This window comes from Ornithorhynchus anatinus, chromosome 14 (genome assembly GCF_004115215.2).
Source record: "Ornithorhynchus anatinus isolate Pmale09 chromosome 14, mOrnAna1.pri.v4, whole genome shotgun sequence".
NCBI lineage: Eukaryota > Metazoa > Chordata > Mammalia > Monotremata > Ornithorhynchidae > Ornithorhynchus > Ornithorhynchus anatinus.
The window spans coordinates 32,390,126-32,415,518 of record NC_041741.1 but is presented as its reverse complement, the minus strand read 5'-3'; the positions used below and the strand labels follow the sequence as shown (position 1 = coordinate 32,415,518).

Genomic DNA, 25,393 nt, shown 5'->3' with positions numbered 1-25,393 from the left:
AACCATTTACAATGGTTTTGCTAAGATGAAGCAGGGTGGACAATAAAAGTCAATACAGTGGAATGGAAGATTAAAAAGCTCTGAAATTGAGTGGATTTCTTGAGAGCACCTCCAATGTTAAAATTAAAATTAAGCCTTGTGGCCTTAAACTTTTGTTGCTAGAAGTTGGCGCCCCAATTCATATTCTATGGAATTCAGGATATAATCTGCATAATGCTTAGTTTGCATATTTATATGTATATAGTTTATATATATATATATAAAAGGCAATACTGAAAGACCATCATGACCTCTTTAGCACTTCATAAATATGCCCCCTTTTAGCAAGTAATACCAAGCATCGCTGATTCCAAACATTTTCTTTTGCATCTTAATCTGGGATCTGCTTTCAATATTGAACAATATCAACACATAGTCCTTCAGCCAGAACTGTTATAATCTACTCACAGTAATACTCTCTATTTCTTGGTCTAATTTTTCATTTGGAGATGGGAGGCAGTGGCAGTCTTCTCTCTATTCTGTGGAAGACTTATCCTAGAAATCAGCACATTGGGATGGTTTCCTTGAGATTCAGAAGGCGCTTGCCTCATCTCCAATACTCCACATTACCACAAAGCCACTTTCTAGTAATTTGTAAAAGTGTTAAAGTCTAAGGGGCAACAGATGCGTCCCACTGTGCTGTCAAAATGACATCAATGTACAATGCCATCGATGTGTCCCTGGTTCAGCAGATCTTTGATCAATACCTTGACTAATTATGCCAAATTGTCATTCAGACATATTATTGTCATTATGTCCATTCAATAGATGAAGAGAAAACCCAACTATATAAAGATAATTGAGATTGGGACTCTGTGAGTCAGCAGTAAGGTCCGATTCACAGATAAAGAATGAATTACCAAAACAGCTTACTGTAGAGATATCCCAGCTTTCTCATAGTTCAACTGGCACTGCTTCCTAAAGGGAATGCAGTTTGCAGGAGAAGGTGAAAAATTGAATTTAAAGGAGAAAAATTTACCTGCTTTAGGGCTTGGGTATAAACCTCTAACAGCTAGGAGAATATAAATTCTTCAGTGGCAGGGTTAATAAGCTAGATGTGACTATTCTCTACTCACTCTTAACAAGTCAGGAGTTCACAACAAGTCTAGGCATTTTTGATGGTAGGGGGCAGATCCTACGTCACCAGACTAAACATTTCTTTTTGGCAGTGACCTGGGCCTAGTCAATTAAGGAGAAGCAGCATGGCTTAATGAAAAGAGAATAGTCTGGGAGTAGGAGGATCTGGGTTCTAATTCCGGCTCCGCCACCTGCCTGCTGAGTGACCTTAGGCAAGTCACTTCGCTTCTCTGGGCCTCATTTCCTCAACTGTAAAATGCGTATTGAGCATCTGTTCCTCCTCTCTCTTAGACCGGGAGGCCCATGCGGGACAGGGACAGTCCCTGATCTGTTTATTTTGTATCTACCCCAGTACTTAGAAGAGTGTTTGACACATAATAAGCACTTGATGAAAACCCTTAAAAATGGGGGAATGACATCATGTAGCCCTTCAGTCCTGCGGTCATGTCCCTGTCCCACAATTTAGTTAAGATGAAGCTAGTCAGGGCTGTGGGAAAACTGAGGAGAGGATACACAAATCTCTCCCCATATCCCCCAGTTGTTCCTTTTAATTTTCAGGAGTCCCCCTGTCAACAACACAGATAGGGACATCCTGCCTGCACCTTGAGGGAATGGGCATGGATGGCTAATCCCACACTCACCACACCTGTCAGCCTGCATTGCTGGAAGCCATTTTAGATGTCTCTCAACTTGGCCACCAACTCAATCTGGAGAACCTGCCTATTTAATCAGATAGAGCCACCTTTTAGATTATTCAAAGGAAGCACATCATTGTCACAGAATGGTGGTGTGGCCTGCTGAGGAGAAGACTGCCCGGAGAGTCAGGTGATGAGAAAGTGACTCCTGGCCTTGCCACTAAACCAACTGGGAAAATATGGGTAAGTCATTAACTCCTTACATTCCACACTTAGCACAATGCCAAGACCTCCTCTTCTTATAGCGTCTCACCTTGAGGAAACTCAAGAACATTTTAAGCATTTATTACCTCACATCTTCAAAGGAAAAGAAGCAGCACATCCCAGTGGGTGCAGTTTGGGCCTGGGAGTCAGATGAACCTGGGTTCTACTTCCGGCTCTGCCACCTGTCTGCTGTGTGACCTCGGGCAAGTCACTTAACTTCTCTGGGCCACTAAAATGGGGATTAAGACTGTGAGTCCCATGTGGGTCAGGGACTGTGTCAAACCTGATTACCTTGTATCCACCCCAGAAGTTAGAACACTGCTTAGCACATAGTAAATACATAGCAAATACCATAATTATTATATGAATTATCACATTTTGCTGACACATGATAAATCTATTATATATAGTATGATAAAATTATAATTTATAACAAAGCTATAATAAATCTTTCAATCTCTTCGTATATATATACCCATATACATATGCACATATATATTATACATACGTATATGTACATCTGCATTTCTTACTAAATTATTCAAATTTATAGATATTTCAAAAGGTCTAAAATTGAATGTAAAGGGTGCTGCTAAAGCCTTAGATGGTTTTCTGAGGGGTTTTTTTGTTTTTGTTTTTTTTTAGTTTTGGTTAATTTGATAGTTTCGACTCATTCACGCTTCATAATTGGATGCCTTTTGCCTAATAGATGGAAGCATTTGGGGTGGGGGGGAAAGATCTGAGTTTACATAACTTAGAAAGACAGAAGGGGTTATTTACACATCATATTCTAGTACACACATAAAGGACTAGAAACATGTAGTTCTCTCCACCCAATTTTAATATGCTAAATGCAGAAAAGGGTCCCAAATGTAAAGAAAAAATTGATAGGCTATTACTGTAATGGAAAAAAATACTACGTGCTCCTAGTTCAAGCTATTTTTACGCTTGAATATTTTTGCAAATGTTCATGTTTTTCTGTCGGGCGGTGTTTGCTGTGGGAAGCTTGAAGTTCCCACTGCCATCAGAGAAGGGTTAGGCTCCCAGTACTGAGCAGATATAAAGTAGCCTTCTGGCGCTGGCCACAATCTTCCTAAGGCCACGAGATAGGGGCTCAAGATTGGCATTGGGCAGGACTGAGCAGCGGGTTGGGTAATCTTGGTAGCAGGGACCGGAGCCAACTCATTCCAAGACGGAGCAGAGCCCCGGGTGGGGAAACGACTGGTGGGGTCTTGAGACCGCTGTCGAAGATAAAAGCAGAACAAGATCCCTGGTCTAATAGAAGACATACCGAGAAGCAGCATGGCTTAGTGGAAAGAGCTTGGACTTGGGAGTCAGAGCTCATGGATTCTAATCCTGGCTCCAGAACTTGTCTTCTGTGTGACCTTGGGCAAGTCACTTAACTTGTCTGTGCCTCAGTTCCCTAATCTGTAAAATGGGGATTAAGACTGTGAGCCCCACAGGGGACAACCTTGTATCTACCCCAGTGCTTATATCAGTGCTTCACAAATACCATCATCATTATTATTATAATTATTATAGACATGAAAGTCCCAATGTTGGCATCAGGTCCATCAACAGAACTCAGGAAGTGGAGCAAAACCTCAGGATGCTAGTGCAGACAAGCACCAAATTATAGGGAGAGTCAGGAATGAATGCCTGCAGGGGGTGAGGAGAAAGCGCAAGACTAAAAACCATGAGGAAGAGTATCGGGGAAGGGGATTTAACATGAGTCATTTGTTTCACTGTGTTTTTCTTAACCAATGATGGTATAATGGGAAGTTTGATCAGAAAAGGAAATTTGACTGGGAGTTTTATATAGTTTTATATAGATTAAGGCTGTGAGCAGCCATTTTCTGAACACATTTTCAAGGTTTAAATTACAACAGATGGGGCTTAGACAACAGGAAAACCCTGCTGACTCGAAGGTTAAAGAGACACTCAGACAGGTTTGCCACAGAATTTGTGGCGTTCCTACACTGCAGTCTTTTACGGAAGGGTCTCCAGAATGTCCTGAAGGTAGCGATTGACGATAGGAGCTCTTTCATCATCATCATCATCAGTGGTATCTATTGAGCGCTTACTGTGCACAAAGCATGTGGGAGAGTATAGTCCTTTATAGGAATAATTGGATCCCAATCCAACTCAGAATTCTAAATAGCAGTCAAGTGACCTGAAAAAGTTAATAAGGTTCAGAATACCTCATTTTGGATTGCCTGATAGGGAATCAGAAACATCAAGTCACAAGTGGTTAGCTCACTTCCTCTGCCTATCTGAATCTCTAGATCTCAGGTTGAAACTAATACTGACCAGGACCACTGCATAATCCGTTGTCATTACGGCAGAGTCTTTAGACCGTGGATCCACTCAGAAAACCGCAGAGCATCTCATTATTGTTATATTCTGTTTATTGTCATATTTTACTCTCCCAACCACTTATTATAGTGCTTTGAACAAAGTAAGTGCTCAATAAATATGACTGAATGAGCGAAAGGTTTTGGGGTTGCCCTTTACCAGAGTGGTTTCTGACTGTGGTTCCACAGTGCAATTGTGAATCTCTCTGACCCATTAGTAATAATAATAATGTTGGTATTTGTTAAGCGCTTACTATGTGCAGAGCACTGTTCTAAGCACTGGGGTAGATACAGCGTAATCAGGCTGTCCCACGTGAGGCTCACAGTTAATCCCCATTTTACAGATGAGGGAACTGAGGCCCAGAAAAGTTAAGTGACTTGCCCACAGTCACACAGCTGACAAGTGTCAGAGCCGGGATTCAAACCCATGACCCCTGACTCCCAAGCCCGGGCTCTTTCTACTGAGCCACAGGGCATCCAGAGCTTAGGACAGTGCCTGGCACATAGCGAGTGCTTAATAAATACCATAATTATTGTAATCAATGGCTCTACAAAGACCTTTATATAGGTTTGAGTTGGGAAACAGAGGTCTGATAGGGATCCCACGACTGCATCAAAACACCAAATCCAACTCATGCATTTGTACATGTGTGATGTATTCCTCTGTCTTTTTGTCATCCAGTCTTCATCCTGCATAAATCAGTGGCATTTATGAGACTGGCAACCTGTGTTTGCCAATGAAGAGGTTCCTATTTTAGGCAGATTGCAATTATTATTCATTTCGTAGTGTAGAATGGCCTGTTCTCTAGCAAGGATATCTGGATTCTTTCCTAAACACCACTGTTTTTAGCTGCATTATATAACGCTGAGGTCCTAGAAAATTCCCCTTCCACCCGGGTATGTGAACTCACTACCTCCACTTTCATCCCCCGATTAGACTGGAAGCCCATCAAAGGGCTGGGATTGTCTCTATCTGTTACCGATTTGTCCATTCCAAGCACTTAGTACAGTGCTCTGCACATAGTAAGTGCTCAATAAATACTATTGAATGAATGACTATAATAATCACTGGTGGTAACTATTGAGCACTTAATCTGTGCAGAGCAATGAGCTAAGCATTTGGGAGAGTAACAGAGTGTAAGTAGACACAATTCCTGTTCTGAATTTTTGAGTCATGTGAAACTGGGCATGAGGTCATAAGAGAACAAGTCTGTACCAAAGAGAGCTGAGGAGAATCAATGTAATTAATAATGTTGATATTTGTTAAGTGCTTACTATGTGCAGAGCACTGTTCTAAGCGCTGGAGTACATGCAGGGTAATCAGGTTGTCCCACGTGAGGCTCACATTTAATCCCCATTTTCCAGATGAGGTAACTGAGGCCCAGAGAACTTAAGTGACTTGCCCACAGTCACACAGCTGACAAGTGGCAGAGCCAGGATTCGAACCCATGACCTATGACTCCGAAGCCTAGCCTCTTTCCACTGAGCCAAGCGTGCTCACTGTGTGTAGAGCACTGGATTAATAATAGTATTTCTTAAATTCTTACTATGTGCAGAGCACTGTACTAAGCTCTGTGGGGATAATGGATGGAGCATGGGCCTGGGTTTCAGGGGACCTGGTTCTAATCCTACCCTCCATCACTTGTCTGCTCTGTGACCATGGACAAGTCATTTAACTTTGCTCTGCCTCAGTCATCCCCTCTGAAAATGGGGATTAAAACTGTGAGCCCCATGTGGGTCAGGACTGCGCCCAACCTGATTACAAATACCATAAAAAAAAATGCACAGGTGGGAATTAGAGATCCAAACCTTTGGCAGACTCACAATCTAAGAGTTTAAATGAGGAGAAGGGGTTGGAAACAGCATATCAGGAGTGATTAAACATTAACATCAGCGCTTAGTGTAAGTGCTTAACAAATGCCATATTATTATTATTAAAACACTACACAAAAAATACACAAAATACATTCAAAAGCTCAGTGGCAATGGAGGAATATGAGAGTGTTTGGGAGCAGCTTTTATCCCCGGGCCAGCACTACCAAAATATTCCTGGAGTAGGAATCCTTAGTGGAAGGAAGGAAGAATATAATAGTGTAAGTGGTTGAGCCAGCATTATAGTTAGTAGACACGATCCCTGCCCACAAAGAGATTTCCCTTGTCTCGCTTGCTCTACTTCTCACTCCCCCTTTGTTCTCCCCTTTCCTTATTCCCTTTTTGGCTGTCTTCCATCAGGGAAACTTAATCAGTTCATATTTTAAGGTCCAGATAAAACATGATATAATTTTTGAAATCAATCATATTTCAGTGGAATGCTCATTTTTTTCTGCCAGATAATTAGTGTGACACTTAAAAAAAGAAACTATTCATTAAAGAGCCTGAAATTCCTACAGGAAAATTGTTTTAAGAGACAGAAGTGCATAGTGAAAATCAAAGAATCTCTATACAGTCTGCAGTGGGGATTGGCTTTTAGTCATCGCCTAAGCTTCTTAATATTTTCCCACACTATTTTAAATCACTCATGCAATATTTCAATGTCTTGTAAATGACATCAAAGGCTAGCAGTGAAGAAAGGAGTTTGACTTTCCAAAGTTTGCACTTTGGTAGGACTTTGAGAAAGAATCCAAAATCGTGAACTAATCACCTGGGGTTAATGCCTTTGGATTCTGTTAAAGAAACATAAAGTTGAAACATTCTCATTGCCAGGAACTCTATTTAGACAATGAGATAAAATCTGACTAAACGTCTGTCCTCCTGAAGATCCCACATGATTAGCATGCATTAATTATAGTTTAAGGAATTCAATATGCTTTGAAAAGAAAGAAGACATGGCCTTTTGTCCTCTAACTAGAAAGGAGACACTATCAATTGGAGGAGGAGGAGGAGGAGAAGACAGGAAAGGAGGCTGGGCATATTTCAATGTCTCTGCCTCACTTTGAAATATATCAGAACAAAGAACTTTCTGGAAAATGTAGACTGTTAATATTACATCAGTTTAGGCTGGGGGAGGGAGGTGGGGAGAAATCAAAATAAAGGGATGGGGTGTGCTAACAATCCACAGTGGCCTTTGAACATCAGAGAAGTAGCAGGACCTAACAAAGCTGGGGCCTAGGAGTCAGAGGACCTTGATCTTACTACTGGCCCCTCGATTTGATTGCTGTGTGATCTTGGGCAAGTCTTTAACTTCTCTGTGCCTCAGTTTCCTCATCTGCAAAATGGACATTAAGACTGTGAGCCCCAGGTGGGACATGGACAGTGTCCAACCTGTTTAGCTTGGATCTACCACACATTTAATACAGTGCCTGGCACATAGTAAGGGCTTAACAAATACCATTTAGAAGTGATAAAAAAATAGAAAATGCCATGACAAAACTATAAAGAATTTTATAGCTACATAACTTGAAGAGCTTGGAAAATCTATTTATTAGCAGGGATTCAATTATCATTTCAAATGGTCAGTTCAGGACAATGGAGAACACAACCAAGAATTTCCTACAGGAGACCCTTCTTTCAGAGGGGAGCCATGCATCCATGAAGTTGCTCTAGCTTTGCCTTTTAAATGTTCCTACTGAAAATTCACGTTTTTGCAAACATTTCCCCCGTGAAATAAATCCATTCCCACTCTCAGTTATCATGAAACAAATCAAAGTTAATTTCCTCTTTAGATACAAAACAGTTAGTTTTTGGACTATCACTCTTGATTTTCAAAAACAATAGGAAATGCTGGATAAATATATTTCAAATCAAATCAGGGAGAATGCACAATCTAGCAGCTGGTTTTGAGTCACATCACAAGAATATGTAAATAAAAGTGTCCCGGCACAGTTCTAGCAGCTGGAAAGATAAAACTATCCTTTGATAGAGCCATAATTATTTATTATGACTGCTTTGAAGGAGCATTTACATGAACACAAGTTATATTTGAAAAAGCCAGAAGGAAATTAAAAGTAAACAAAAAAGTGAACTCCACACGACTCCACTGCCTAGAGTCTATTAGAGTTCCCCAGATGACTGATATTTTTGACATATTCTTTCTGTTCTCCAAATCTGGCTTTTCCATTTGGTGCGTAAAACTTTTGGGATGTTGAGAATAGATAAGGAGTAGAGATAGTACCGTTGTTTTTCTTCAGCATTTCTGGCCGCTTAACTCCCAAAGAACCGTAACATTACCCACACTTCTTTGGTGAGCTTCAGCTTAGAGCTAAGTGAATGTCAGAAAACAGTTTTTAATTTTAAGTGCCCTGCACACAATAAGTGCTCAATAAATATAATTGATATTCATTAGAAAAAGGTAAGTGCTCAATAAATATGATTGATATTTATTAGAAAAGGATGGGGAAAAATATGTCTTAGGACTAAATTGATCCTGAATACTCGAAATAAGCAACTGGGCTTTGTCTGAATTGAACTTAAAAGAAACTATAGAATGCGCCAACTGAAAAACCCACTATGAACTACCATTTGCTCAAATAAAAACAGTTATGCTAAGGAAAAAAGGTAACGCTTGCTTGCCAGATTGCACTCATTAATGTTCTATATTATGCTACAATTATAGGGACTGGATTTTCTAGGATTGAAGGAAGTTGAAGGGAAAGAGGAGGAGGAGAATGTAGAGAAGGAAAGAGAGTATGAGAGAAGACACTACAATAAATTACAGGTAGGAGGAAATGATGTACATAAAGACAGGTATCTGAGAGATGTAATTACAAAGTGAGAAGCAGCATGGGCTATTAGAAAGAGCATGGGGCCGGGAGTCAGACGATCTGGCTTCTATTCCCAGCACCACCACTTTTCTGCTGTGTGACCATTGGGCAAATCACTTAATTCTCTGTGCATCAGTTTCCTCAACTGTAAAATGGGGATTTAATACGTATTCTCTCCCATTTAGTGAACTCATGTAGGACAGGAACTGTGTCAGGCCTGATTAACTTGCATCAACCCCATCTCTTAGAGCAGTGCTTGACACAGAGTAAGTGCTTAACAAATACAGTGAATAATAATCAATCATATTTATTGAACACTTATTGTACTAAAGTGAACCAATGTATTGAACACTATACTAAGCAACTGAGAGAGTACAACGGAGTTGGTAGACACAATTCCCTGCCCACAGAGAGTTTGCGGTTTAGAGGAGACAGACATTATTATAAATATATTGAGGATGTACATAAGTGCTGTGGGGCTGAGGGAGGGATGAATAAAAGGAGCAAATCCAAATGTGCCAATAATAATAATAATAGAAATCATAATAATAATAAACTACCAAGTGATACAAAAGAGCTAAAGAGGCATTTGGGGCAGCTATTGGGTTTGGGGGATGAAAAAATAATCAGAGATAATTCCTTGTCTCAGAGCTGCTATGGGATAGAACTCAACTTTTCTGTGCCTCAGATATCTCAGCTGTAAAATTGGTATTAAGACTGTGAACCCCAAATGGGACATGAACTCCCAAGAACTGCATCTAACCTGATTATCTTGCATGTACTCCAGTGCTCACTACAGTGCCTGGCACATTGGAAATGCTTAACAAATATCATTAAAAAAAAGAGGAGAGCCAAATATGTTACATTTAAAGAGGAAATGTGGCAGCTCAGAGTTTAGGTGGGAATCCAGGGTTTTGGGATTAAGCAGACATCCTGAATTTCAGAACAACGAGTATTATTTCCAAGGAATTCAGGAAGAATTTATCTGAAGGATTTGGGAAAGAGAAGGTTGGGGGGTTGAGGCAAAAGTGAGAGGAGCCGTGGTTGGGGCAAAGTCCACGTCCACAGAATAAGTGAAGGTAGAAGCCATTCTGATGAAATGATTTAAAGGTTAAAGGAGAAAATGCAAATAAAATGTCTTTCATTCATTCAATAATATTTATTGAGCGCTTACTATGTGCAGAACAATGTGCTAAGCACTTGAAATGTACAATTCGGCAACAGAGAGAGACAATCCCTGCCCATTGACGGCCTTACAGTCTAATCGGGGGAGACAGACAAAAACAATAGCAATAAATAGAATCAAGGGGATGTACACCTCATTAACAAAATAAATGTCTCCCATCAAGAGCGATGGATGAGGCTCAGTTCTGCAACTTCAGAAGAACCTGCTTAGAGCAACTGATTAGGTTTGGGGAAACTTAAGATTGGACATGAGAAGTTCTTATAGTGAGACCTTAAAAAGAAGGGATGTTCATAAACTAAGAATAACACTCTCCTAAACTATCCCACGTTAGGAGAGGAAGAATGGACTGTCCCTCTCCTCCTTCCCCTCTCCCGTCTCACCCCCTCAGCACTGTACTCTGCTCATCTGTATATATCTTCATCACCCTATTTATTTTGTTTAATGAGAAGTACATCACCCTGATTCTATTTATTTGCCATTGTTTTTATGAGATGTTCTTCCCCTTGACTCTATTTATTGCCATTGTTCTTGTCTGCCTGTCTTCCCCAATTAGACAGTAAGCCCGTCAAAGGGCAGGTACTGTCTCTATCTGTTGCCGATTTGTACATTCCAAGCACTTAGTACAGTGCTCTGCACATAGTAAGCACTCAATAAATGCTATTGAATGAACGAATGAAAGTACAATCCCACTGAGTTTCAAAAATTGACATGGCAACTGAATATAGGCGTCACAAAGTAAGGTTGATGAAACCTATCCTGATGAGCAATCACAGGAAACCTAAAGCAAGGGTAGAATATTGGGTAAAGAGATGAATTAAATTATTAATCCCCAAAGTGTAATATTCCTCTAGTTAAACTACCTCCTTGTATCTGTACATTCTCTTTATCCTCCCTGTTAATTTACTTGAGTGTTTTCAAGGGCTGGTGGAAGGAAAGAATGCACTCATTAGGGCTAAATATCTGCTGAATAGTTCAATGGTAAATCTATTTAGAATTAATTTACTTAAGTATGCACAAAGTGGGGTCAAGGAGAGAGGTTTTCTCATTGATATTATGTCTATAAAATTGCTGATGGTAAGAATTCATCTGGAGAGGAATTTAAGAGGTCATTCATTCCACCCACCTGCATTTAGTCAACCCATATGGAAATGGCCAATAACTTAGTGGATCTTCCCAATATTCTTGTAAATGGGATTACGGGAGTGATTACTGAATCAGATGCCAGATAGGGTTTGCCTCTGCACAGCTCTCTCTGATTATACAATGGAGACAACAAGCTCCCACTGCCCCTTTTCACTCAATCAATGGTATTGAGAATTTACCGATGGGCAGAGCACTGCACAAAACTCTTGGGGAGTACAATGCCACAGAATTGGTAGGCTTGATCCTGCCCTCAGGGAGTTTACTCATCATGTCCTTTGCAAAACTGGATTTCATTCACTTCAAGAAATATTAATGACATGGTACTTAAGTGCTTACTAGGTGTCAAGCACTCCTTTAAGCAGTGGAGTAGATACAAATTAGGGAAAGCAGCGTGGCTCAGTGGAAAGAACCTGGGCTTCGGAATCAGAGGTCATGAGTTCGACTCCCGGCTCTGCCACTTGTCAGCTGTGTGACTGTGGGCGAGTCACTTAACTTCTCTGTGCCTCAGTTACCTCATCTGTAACATGGGGATTAAGACCGTGAGCCCCACGTGGGACAAGCTGATTCCCATGTCTACCCCAGCACTTAGAACAGTGCTCGGCACACAGTAAGCACTTAACAAATACCAACATCGTTATTATTATTATTACATTAATCAGATTGAACATAGTTCCTGCCCCACAGGGGTTCGCAGTCTTAATCCTTATTTTACAGATGAGGGAACTGAGGCCCAGAGAAGTGAAGTGACTTGCTGAAGGTCACACAGCAGTGAAGTGGCAGAGGCAGAATTAGAACTCAGGTCTTTCTGACTTCCAGGCCCGTGCTCTATCCACTAAGCCATGATGTTCTATGTAGAGAATTGCTGCCCGTGGTCCAGCCATCTGTGTTACTTCACGACGCAGGGCGGTAGTGGAATAGAACTGGACTGTTTCGTAACTGACGGTAGACTAACCAGCAACATTCATTCATCCATTCAATCGTATTTATTGAGCACTTATTGTGTGCAAAGAACTGTACTAAGCATACGGGAGAGTACAATATAACAATAGAGAGACACAACGAGCGTACAGTCTAGACACCTTCACCACCTATCCTTTGTCACTCCTTATCTGCCATGATCCACCACAACGAATGGCCCTGTACCCGCTCAGAGGTTGAACCTACGACAAAGACACTGCAAAGGAGATTATCATTTACCCTCTATTCCCCACATATCTACGTGGCGGCGTCTCTCCGGAAAGAAACAACTGTTCGCTGTTGACTCTGGAAGCAGCATATCCCAGTGGCCAGGCCTGAGAGCGAGAGCACCTGGGGTCTAAATCCCAGATCTATCAGTTGTTCGCTGTGTCACCTTGGGCAAGTCACTTAACTTCTCTGTGCCTCAGTTTCCTCATTTGTAAAATGGGGATTAAATCCTATTTTCTATTTAGCCTGTGAACCTATGGGACACGGACTGTGTCCAACCTATCTTGTATCTACCCCAGTGCATAGTACAGTGCTAGCTAAAAAGTAAATGCTTAATGGGTGGCTTAAATAGAAGTCCCTGTTTTAGATGGGATTACTGAGGCACAGAAATATTGAGATGTGTCCTACAACTTACTGATTATATCACATCATAATACTCCTAATTCATTTAATATTATTTAACTCTGATTATGGTTTTCCATACTATTCTCCAACTTGGTCTTTCATCAGCTGAAGTCTTTAATAATGCCAGGTTTCATCTTGTTAGCCCTTGATGTTGGTAAGAGTTGTGGGCAGAAGAGTGGTGTGGGAATGTAGGGGAAAGGATGAGAAGAGAACAGTACTGCTTTCTACCTTGTCAGTTGATTCACATATTAAGAGCAAAGCTATTATAACACTGGCCTGTTTTTTCAATCTAATGCACTTCAGTACACACCAGGGTAATGATAATCTCCCATTACCGTCGTTTCGCCTTGCCTATGTGCTATTTGGAAATTTGGTCCTTAATTTCACAGTCCAGTTACACTCAGGATTTCATACCCTGCATTACCTCACCAGATGATTTTCTGAAATATTTCTAGTTTCAATCCAAAGTGATTTCCTAAAACTACCTCCTCTAAAATTCCTTCTTTTACTGATGTATGCTTTGTCAGAAGTTTTTTCATCTTCCTTTCGTTGCTCATTATAACCCATGGTACTTCACAGGTTTTAATCTTTGGCCAAAGCTTTTCTCTGTCTGCTTTATGTCTTTCTTCTCTATGGAACATCTCCAGCCAAACAGAAGCTGCCTGCTGCTCTGGAAAGACCAGGTACCACAGGATCACTTATTGCCTAATAGGCGCTTCTAAAGCTCGTCGTGGGCAAGGGATGTGTTTATTGTGGTGATGATGGTGGAATTTGTTAAGGGCTTACTATATGCAAAGCACTGTTTTAAGCGCTGGGGGATACAAGGTGATCAGGTTGTCCCACGTGGGGCTCAGTTTTAATCCCCATTTTACAGATGAGGTAACTGAGGCACAGAGAAGTTAAGTGACTTGCCCAAAGTCACACAGCTGGCAAGCGGCGGAGTCGGGATTAGAACCCATGACCTCTGACTCCCAAGCCCGGGCTTTTTCCACTGAGCCACGCTGCTTCTTATTGTGATAGTGTACTCTCCCAAGCACTGAGTACCAGTGCTCTGTGCACACTAAGCACTCAATAAATATGACTGAGTTAATGAAAGAATGAATACACCCAGTCTGAACCATACTAGCTGACTCAGACAGTGTTCTGTGTCTTAGCCTGCTTAAACAAATGGAATGAAGATTAAAATTTGTTCCTTTTAAAGGCAAACCACAGCGAATATGTAAAAGTACAATGCACAGATGTACGATTACTATTATGTCCGACATTCATTAAGCACTTACTTTGGGCAAAGCAGTGTTCTGAACACTAGGGAGAGATGCAAGGACATCGAATCAGTTCTGCATACACAGGAAGATGAGGGGAAATAAAAAGTGGAGGGACAATTCAGTAAAACACACCATCACCACAGCATCAGCAACCGAGAAAAGCAACAGATCCAACTTAACAAGGGCTCCTTCCCACTCCATCTAGGTGGTTCTTGTCAGACAACTTTCAATATTCCCAACATTTTAATGGTAGTTACAAATCTTTCTGCCAGTGCTACACCTATAGGGCAAATCTTTTCCCCAAGTATGGTAGAATGATGGGATGGGGAAAGTTTCATGATCAATTAATCGGTGGTATTTATCGAGCACTTATTGTGTGCAGAGCACTGTGCTTAGCATTTGGGAAAGTACAATGCAACAGAGCTGGTAAACGCAATCCTGCTCAAAAGGAGCTGCAGTCTACAGGGGGAGGCAGACGTTAAAATAACTTTCAGATAAGGGAAATGTCATCCTATAGGCCCCAGAGTTCTGAAAGCTGGAAATCAAGGACCAAATCTGTTTGCTTTATACAGCTACAAGCCGGCTAGCACTCTTCATTTGTTTCATGAAAAGAGAGAGCTAAGTGAAAGGATTCCAGACGAAGTTCCGCTTTCTGTAGGAATTAATAAAAAAGGCACTCAGCTGCTCCCCCAATCCAAAGAAACTAGTGAAACATTATACATTTTTTTAAAAGTGACTTAAAAACACAGTAAATACAATTGCCTGATCAAATAACTACATAAATCTGTAAAAATAAAATATTTTAAATTAGATGTTTTCAATATACAAAAAGGTCAAGAAAATTTTTCAAAACATTATCTTCAGCATCCTATTCAGCCAAAGAAACCTTGCTTCTACTTTCCTGAGTATTTAGAACACTGCTTTGCATTATAGTCAGGGTTCGATGAATCCTGTCACTATTAAGTTTTGCTAACAAGTGAGATCTGTTCTTGCCTATGCTATAGGCGTAATTTATTAAGCGATTACTATGTGGGAACTACCTATAAAATTGCTGGACTAATTATAGGGTATATTATGCCAGTTCTTGTCCCATAATCTGAATGGGGGTACACATACATAGACCCATAACAGAGAAATACTAAGGCAATAGACCTCAAAATAAAAAATCCAAGATAGCAATTTAAAACAAAGTAATGTAAATACGATTCCTGGAGGAGGGATTTATTATACTATTAAAATCAAAACCACTGTGAGAAAGAGCACTAGTCAAAGAGTGGTATCCATCAATCAATCGTAGTTGAGGGGCTATTGTGGGCAGAGGAAATATAAAGATATGCTATATAAAGAATATGTTATAATGAGGGAATTGCTGTTCTTCATAATATTCCCTAAGAAGTTATTATGTGATTCTGAATAAGGTGGGAGTCTAATAAATTGTGCTGCTGCTGTTAAAAATAATGGTGATGACAATGAGGATGACAATTAAACATCACTTATCTACTGTGTGACCTTGGAAAAGTCACTTCACTTCTTTGGGCCTCAGTTTTCTCATCTGTAAAATGGGGATTAAAAGCCTATTCTCCCTTTTCCTTAGACTCATGTGAAACAGGGATTGTGTCTGATGTGAATGCATGGCATCTACCTCAGTGCTTGGAGACCAAAGTTGGCACTTAACAGATGCCACTATTATCATTATTATTAATGCAATAAAACATACTCATTTTGAGTAAAGGCAGGCTAAATGGGTATGAGAATTAGAATTATCATTCCAGAGTTCCTTCGATTCAAGTCCAACCAAGGGCTCCCATCAGCAGCGACAGAAATCTAGAAAGAGCTAGATTCATCCCTGTCCTGAAGAGAGGAGACTGATTTCAGTCTCCCACCCTCTACCACTCCACTTAGAGACACAGTTGTTATCTGTCTTCAAGGAGATGAAAATCACCAAGATGAAAACCATTTCAATCATTAGATATGTAAATGTAATAAGACACATCTACATTAATAAATTTAATAGTAATTACTAATAAAGTATCTTTCAAATCTTTTGGAGTTCCTTGGTCTTTGTGACTATGTGTTGCCTTATTATTTAGTTTTCTTACATTTTTCTAAACTGAATTTCTCTATATATTTCATTATCCATTCCTCTTCTTGTCCTCTGCTTCTCTCCCACAAATCACTAACTGAATGAGGAAGTTTTCCCGAAAATAGACCACATTCTCTCAGGATAACCTCTCCTACCAGTCTTCCCCCCTGCCTTGACTATACACTTAGGTGTGTATAGCCTTAAACACTTTGAGGCTCACCCCCACCCCAATAGCATTCATGTAAATTTCCTTCTACTCCAATATAACCCATAACTAATTTATTTTCATGTCTATCTCCTGCTATAGACTGTATTCCTTGTGGGCCGGGATAATATCTACCAACTTTGTTGAATTATACTTTCCCAAGTGCTCAGCATAGTCTCTGTACACAGAAAGCATTCAATAAATATCACTGATCGACTGAAACATACTTCTACTGGGCTTTTCTCCCATCTGCTATTTTTCATCATTAGATTGTAAACTCCTAGGTGGGTTTTGTTATACTCTCCCAAGCACTTCATGCTCAGTATATATTCAATAAATTCCACAGATAGTTCTGATAAAGATTCCAACATCAAAATCTTCATTCTCTGCAGTAAGTGTTCTTTTCTTACTGGGCCTATTTAACTCCAAATACTTTGACCTTTAAGAGGAGGAGGGTAATAATAATAGTAATATTTAAGTGGTTACTATGTACTGTCCTAAGCATTATCAGGGCTCACATGGGACTCAGTCTGAGTAGGAATAAGAGGGAGAACAGGTGTTGAATCCCCATTTTGCAGAAGAAGGAACTGAAGCGCAGAGAAGTTTTAACTTGCCCAATGTCACACAGCAGGTAAGTGCTGGAGCGACAGTTATAACCAAAGTGTTCTGACTTCCAGGTCTACGATCTTGTCCCTAGGCCATGCTGCTTCTCTTTTGATAGCTGACTAATCAACCCAGCCAATACAACTCAAAATTTCTTTTCTTGGAGCGCAAATTTTAGGAAAAGGAAAAATAGACCTCCTGGCTATATCCAGATGTTCCTGGGATTTAGAAACATCTGATTTATAGTGTCTTTGATGCTTGAAATGGAACTAGGGCTGCTAAAGCTCTTCTCACGAGATCAAGAGGTTAAGGGTCTGATGCGGGTAAACGACTCAAATTAAAGTCAGAAAAAAGAAACGAGGGATTCTGTAAGGAAAGGAAGATAGATTGAAAATATTTAAAAACGTTCCAAAAAATCCCAAGGAATCTAACAAAGCTGTCTTTTGTTAGGAGTGCTGTTGTTTCCATAGGGTATACTCCCCAGGGAATGCTCTTCTGAAAAAGGCAGGCTTTCCGTTTTTCTTTTATGCTCTCTTTGCAAACATCTTCCTCCTTACTTTTTAATTTTGTGGATTACCTCTGAAATGAATTATTCCCAATTTTCCATAAGGAAAGGCATTTATTACGCTCCCATCTCATGGATGGAGAAACCGAAGCATATTGAGATGGTCACTTGTCCCGGGCCACATAGTGGAAGAACCAGAATTGGAACTCAGGTCGACTAATTAACTGTTCAGTTTCCTCTCTTGTTATACTAAGGGATAAAATTCTAAAGAGAGCCTTAATTACAGTTTAACTGAGAACTGTATCCCAGCTTTTAAATCTTTGCTCACTTAATACAAGAAAGAGAATGATTCAGGTGGATAAGAATGTTACTACATTCTCATGAATTTCCTGCATTCTGATAGGTGTTTCAAGGTGTTGAATGTTTTGAAGCAGATTTGTGTATATCTATCTCCAAGCTACCTTACTTCAACAGATTTTGAAATAAGACCGTGCATTTTCATTCTGATTGACTCTCGCAAGTGGACTGTTGTGAAATGTAAAGTTAAAAAAAAAACAACCCACAACCAAAAGCCTGTATTTATCGTAAATATAGAATGAACTGGTTTTGATGTTGAAAGTCTGACTGAAAAAAATTAAAGCTATAATGTTTGTAATTATCTGACCTCAAATTATTTTACAGAGTCTTTGTGCACAAGAGGAATGTGATGACTAACAGTCAATTTTAGTGCTATTTCTATTTGAATCCAAGAAATGTCTTTAAATAAAACAGCGCACAGTTCCCCTTCTTTTTATTAGTTATTGTCAGAGTTCAGATTACTTAGCATTAAACTTTGAATCTGAATCCATTCCCTTGATCTATTTGATTTGTAACAGCTGCAAGTGGCCACCACATGGGGAAAATAGCATAAAATACAAAGAAGTCAACTCCCTCAATGCTTGCGGGGCTTAACATTCAATGTCTATTGACCCCCTCTAATGTTTTCAAAGTGCTTTTGACCTGAGCAAAATGGACAACACTTGGAATTCATTCAGAGAATACATTTCCTATCTGCCTGGGTGTAAAAGCCATACGGACAAAAGAAGCTCCTTTATTCCACTGCATTTTTGGTCTTTGTGAATGAAAGATGCAGAAATCTTGATGATAAGGGGTTGCTCATCAGTGGTGAAGCAATTTGTATAGTGGATAGAGCAGGGGCCTGGGAGCCCGAGGACCTAGGTCCTAATACCGGCTCTGCCCTTTGTCTACTGTGGGACCTTGGACAAGTCACTTCACTTCTCTACAGATCAGTCTCCTCATCTCTAAATGGGGATTCAGACTGTGAGCCCTGCGTGGGACATGAACTGTGTCCAACTCGATCATCTTGTATCTATCCCAGCCCATAGGTAGGGTGATGGGCCCATAGTAAGCGCTAATCAATACCACAATTATTATTATTACTATTGCTCTTGTCCTTTGAGATCAGGGAACTGAGGAACCCACCAAGCTCGGATACTGCAGCTGCACAGAAGGCTGATGTTTCCCCTGCACAACTGTTGTAGCCTCAAAATTTCAGGAGAGATGGCTTTAGTAATCCTGCACATGGCAAAATATAAAATGCTTTTCAATCGTTTCATTGTTGTTCCTCAGTAAATCCAGAAAGGGTTATGTGACAAGTCATCACACCTCTGCCAAAGAGCCACTGAACAGTTGCCACGGCAACAGAAGTCAGATAAAGAACTCCAGACTCCAAGTGTATTCGGGACGGGAGTGGATATAGTGGTGAAGGGATTTAAGAAGTCCAGTGGATTCTGGAAAAAGTAGTCCTTTCTTGACCTGCATGTGCCAGGTTCAACTGAGCTATTTACCAAGTTCAACAACACATTATTTACCTAACCTCTTCCATAGCAAATGCAATATCATTGAGTCAAGTCTTCAGGAGAAATGTTATACTTTTTCCATATCCGAACACAAGATATTACTGATGAGAACAGGGGTTTACCCAGTCCTGCCTCTGTCTAAGTAGAAACAGAATATTTCGAGTAACAGTATAATGGCCATCCTCCTTGACATCCATCCATTAATCAGTCAATACCATTTTTATTAAACCCTTAAAATATGTGAAGCATTAGTTACTCAGTCCTACCAGAAAGCATTTTAATGGTATTTTGTTAGCACTTACTCTGTGCCAGTCCCTGTAATTAGCACTGATGTTGATACAAGCTAATCAGGTTGGACACAGTCCCTGACCCCTGAGGGCCTCACAGTCAAGATCCCCATTTTGCATTTGTGGTAACTGAGACACAGAGAACTTAAGTGATCTGTCCAAGGTCACACAGCAGACAAATGGAGGGCTGGGATTAGAACCCAGGACCTCTGTCTCCCAGACCCTTGGCTTTTACACTAGGCCATACTGCTTTTTTGTTTCCTTAATAGCATCTGTTAAGCATTTACTATGTACAGGTGTCAGTAAAAGATAATCAGGTTGGACAAAGTCCCTGCTCACCCTCCACCCCCCTTCACCTCCCCTCAGCTAAGCCCTCTTTTCCCCCCCTTTCCCTCTGCTCCTCCCCCTCTCCCTTCCCCTCCCATTAGCACTGTGCTCGACCGCTCAGTTGTATATATTTTTATTGTCCTATTTATTTTAATAAGATGTACATCACCTTGATTCTATTTATTGCTACTGTTTTAATGAGATGTTCATCCCCTTGATTCTATTTATTGCTACTGTTTGTGTCCGTCTGTCTCCCCTGATTAGACTGTAAGCACGTCAATGGGCAGGGACTGTCTCTATCTGTTGCTGATTTGTACATTCCAAGTGCTTAGTACAGTGCTCTGCACATAGTAAGCGCTCAATAAATACTATTGAATGAATGAATGAATGTGGGCCTCGCAGTCATGATTTCCATTTTACCAATGAGAGAACACACGCAGAGAAGTTAAGTGACTTGTGCAGGGTCTTACAGCAGACAAGTGACAGGGCTGGGATTAGAATCCAGGACTTCTGACTCCCAGGTCTATGCTCTTTCCTCTAGGCATCTCATTTTTCCAGTTCATGTTTGGGCTGGAAGGTGAAGGTAAGTTAGAGAAGGTACCTCCAAAAATTACAGCTTTTTGGATAAAGAATAGATCAACTCAGATCTACAAGAACAGGATGTTAGTTTAGACAGAAACCAAATGTGAAGGGCTATCCTACACATAGCCTTCCCTAAGCCCTCTTTTCCTTTTCTTTAACTCCTTTCTGCATCTCCCTGAATCGCTCCCTGAATTCAATCAGCCCCACAGCACTTATGTAAATAGCTGCCATTTATTTATATTAATGTCCGCCTCCCCCACTAGACTGTAAGCTTGTTGCGGGCAGAGAATGTGTCTGTTCTATTGCTTTCTCCCAAGTGCTTGGTACAGCACTCTGCACACAATAAGAGCTCAATAAATGTGATTGACTGAAATCCCAAGGTTCCCTGTTGATGCTACCAAAAATTCATTCATTCCATCGCATTTATTGAGGGCTTACTGTGTGCAGAGCACTGTAATCAGTGGGTGGAAAGTACAGTTCAGCTGAGCCTCATTCATAAATGGGGGTAGCTATGAGAGAAATACCTTGCATACTTCATTAATGAAAATAGAGGAGCTCATTGGCGTGTGCTCTTTAAGCACTTTGATACTCACTCCAGCCCCACAGAGTTCTGTCAGTGTCCTTATACTCTACTGTTTTCCCTATCTGTAATTTATTTTAATGTCTGTCTCCCCATAAGCTCCTTGTATCTGTTTACCGTTATATCTCCCAGGTACGGTGCTCGGCACACAGGAAGCACTCAATAAATACAATTGAATGAATGAATGAGGGTGTTGGGGAAAAGAAGGTTTAATCAGGGAAGGCGACTTGGAGGGGAATGGAAATTTGAAGCCAGTGGAAGGCCAGTGGAAGAAAGTTTGATGCTGAGATGAATGGACAGGTTTTTGAAGAGGGCAGATGTGGGCTGAGTGATTATTTAGAAAAACCATCTGTGCTACAGATTGGAAAATGGACCGGAGAGGGGACACACAGGAGGCAGGAATCAATCATATTTACTGAGTACTTACTCTGTGCAGAGTACTGGACTAACCACCGAGAGTATAATACAGCAGAGTCAATAGACGTCTATCTGTGCTATGCATTTTATCCCAACAATTACGTCTTTAAAAGAAAACAGTTTTTGTGTGATCTTTCTAGTGTTCATACCTGTAGGAACTCATGCTGAGGGCTGAAGCTCTGAAACTACCGAACAACTCCAGCAAGCCTACTCCTGGGATCTTTAAATAAGAATGCTATTTATCACTAATATTCTCAACAGGCAGAAATTCCATGCCATTCAAATGAAGTCACTTATCCTATTTAGTCTCCAGGAAAACAAGAAATGTCGTATTAGTTGAGGAGTGTTTACCTGTTTTCTTACAACTTCAAAATCAAAACTTGAAAGAGGAATTTTGGAGCAGAAATACTAAAACATTTCTGTCATAACCTTTAGAGAAACTTGCATCACAGAGATCGCATTAAAAAAAATTCAGATTTTCTGTCAAATAAAGCAGAAATTTTCACCTATAGTATTTTTGAGAAAATGAAAGGAGCTTTGGGGTTGTGTTAAGAGATGCAAACCTCATTTTTGGGACTCATATGTTGAAAAACAAGAAAAATGTATGTTTGTCTTCCACCCTATCCTTGTTTTCCTCTTGACTTTTAATAGATTTCACATACACATGCCTTAAAAAAGCCCTAAGTGTAGGGAATGGACTTCAGTCCTGAAATTTTCAATATCAAGATTTCCAGTTCATGAGCATAATCACCTACTTTGCAAAAATATGCTGGCTTCCAGATGCAGTGAAGTGGAATTGGACTGGCGTATTATTCAAGGTTAGAAAGTATGTTTCTCCCATAGGAAATAAAGTTTTAAAAAATAAAATAAAATCACCTTCATTCACCGGGGATATTTTTTCCCAGGATCAACCCAACTTTGAAATGGAGTCCTCAGTCTTTGATAAGTAAAATTTTCAGCTAGAATTTTTCATGAAAAGGTAAATACTCCTTCTGAGAGAAGCTGATTGGACATGCCCATTTCCTCCACTCCAAAGGTTCTAAGCCCAGACTAGTTTGGCACAAACCATTTTGCACACAACCTTGTGGAGAGTGGCCGGCTAACCTCTGTGAGCAGCAAAAGATGCTTGGAAGGGAGGATTTTGGGGGTACTCTCTTTGATATCCTTCCTGATGGTTATGGCTGTAAGCATTTAACATTTTAAACTTTCCCTCTAATACACACTATGAGCCTCCCATATATGAATTAATTCAACCCCTGGAATGAATTGTTTTGTGGAAAAATGTTCCTTTTTTATGGAATTTTTAAAGCATTTACTGTGTCGGGCACTGGTCTAAGCACTAGGGTAGATTCAAGTTAACCAGGCCAAATATTGGCCTGCCCCACCTGTGGCTCACAGTCCAGTAGGAGGGAGAACTGGTATTGAATCCCAACTTTCAGTTGAGGAAACCGAGGCATAGAAAAGTCAAGTGACTTTTCCAAGGTCACACAACAGGCAAGTGGTGGAGAGAGGATTAGAACTCAGGTCCTCTGGCTCCCAAACTCATGCTTTACCTACTAGGCCACACTGCTTCTCTGGTCCTTTTGCTTGTTTGGAAACAGACTTAAAGTTTCAGTAGTGTATGTTAATCCTCTTGTGGTGAAGTTGGATGAATAAAATCCTGGGTTCACTCGGTGCAAACCCTTAATGATTTTAGGACCATTGAAACATTATTATTAATAATAATAATTATGAGCTCTATCTGTGGCTCTCTCCTGTAACCTTGAATTTGTCGATGTTCTCCCCATGGTCATGCTTTCTAATGTACAAAAATTTAGTAAATACGTTTACACGCCTCATCTGTTCCATTTACTAAGGCTATGAATTTTACCAAAAAAATTATTGGTAATTTTCACCTTTTGAAAAATGTGTCTTGAGTACCTTAATGTAAATACGTAATTGGTCCATTCCTAGAATGAGACTAACCTGTCTTCCTTTACCTCTTTGTTCCTATGCAATAATAATGATAATAACAATTTTGGTATTATTTTAGTATTATTATTTGATATTATTACCATTTGGCACCATTTTGGTAACAATTTGATATTAGTTAAGCTCTTGCTGTGCCAGGCACTGTACTATGCACTGGGATACATGCAAGCAAATGGGGTTGCACACAGTCCCTGTCCTACATGGGAGGCTCACAGTCTTAATCCTCATTTTAGAGATGAGGTAATTGAGGTACAGAGAAGTGAAGTAACTTGCCCAAGGTCACATAGCAGCAGATGGTGGATCTGGGATTAGAACCCAGGTTCTCTGACTCTCAGGCCGGGGCACTTTCCACAAGGCCACACTGCTCCTCTCTGTATACTCTGAGCAGGAGAGTGGCAAATAAGTCATATCTTTATCAAGTCTTCATTACAAATCCCCAAATCAATCTGGAACAAAGATTTCCCATTTCACTGATTAGGAACTTCATGTTTTTCTTGACCAAAGTCACGGAACATTTGAAATTCCTTTCAAGACCCAAAAGCATGGTCCTACTTATTGAGAACACCTGAATGATAAACTGCATCCAAAAATACATTTTACCACTTTCCTAATGTACATATGGTGTCTGTCTACAGGCGAGGGTTCAAAATCACCTAATTCCCCCAGCTGCACACAGTACGATATATTTCAGGAACATAACTGTAGAAACTTAAAATATTAGGCAGAGTACCAAGACGAGTTTCCATTTCCCACAACTTTTTCAGGCAACTTCTGTGGTTGGTAGCAAGCAGACATCGCAGATATAAAAAAGACACCTGTGAAATTTAATTATAGACCATATGGCCACAATCCATGCTCCAAACCTCTCAAATTACAAAATTTCAAGGAGGTGTGGCATAAGTAGGCATCTAGGAATATGGGCTTAAATTCTGAGAATAATCACTGTCAGTTGAACGGCAAAATTTATGATCTGGTTTCAATTCTGTGGATCAGAAAATCATATATTCATAGTCAAAATCTGTGCACATATTTACCTAGAATTCTATGATGATCTCACCAGTGCCAACTAAAATCAGGAGTTACTGGACTAAATTTAGTCCTTTCTGCTTTTTCTTTTCCTATTAATAGTTTATAATCACCTCTTCATAATTGCATAATGCATAATTGCATAATTCACCCTATGCCTGACAAGGATATAGAGATAAAGTCTTGCCCTCTTCTTTTCCATTACGGAGCAAATTGGTTTTTTGTCTAGCCTTTTAAATAAAAATCAAAACTTTTTTAATAATTTCAACGGCTGTCTTTGAGGATCACCACCTGGAATTGAATGCTATTATTAAATCTCAAGAAGTTTTAAAGAACACAAATGCAATGATTACTTTGGTTAACAGTTCAGTCACAGTTTCTTTCTATCAGTGATACCGTTTATGTCCCGCTTTAAGGAAAATAGAAAAAAAGGCATCATAAGAAAATCTTTCAAAAAGCAAACAAAGTCGATTTGTTTCTAGAAGCTAACCACACCCGTATTTGTAGAAAAAGATCTATAGCGGAAGCACTTAGAATGATAACAGTCATCCATTTGAGAGAAGAATTTTGCAAACTTAGAATTTAAGCGGTGCTACTGCTATGCTCTCTAGGCCAGGAAATGGTATTAGAAATGCAATGATGTGGTATTTTTATGCGACAGGGACAGTGTTCATTTGTTTAACTTATATCCACCC

At 40.1% G+C, this 25,393-nt stretch overlaps 1 long non-coding RNA gene across 3 annotated transcripts in view; it reads right to left on the bottom strand.

Annotated features, from left to right (window-relative positions):
- Positions 1 to 25,393, bottom strand: part of LOC114816729 — a 264,412-nt gene that overhangs the window by 116,821 nt on the left and 122,198 nt on the right. The window lies entirely within an intron of this gene.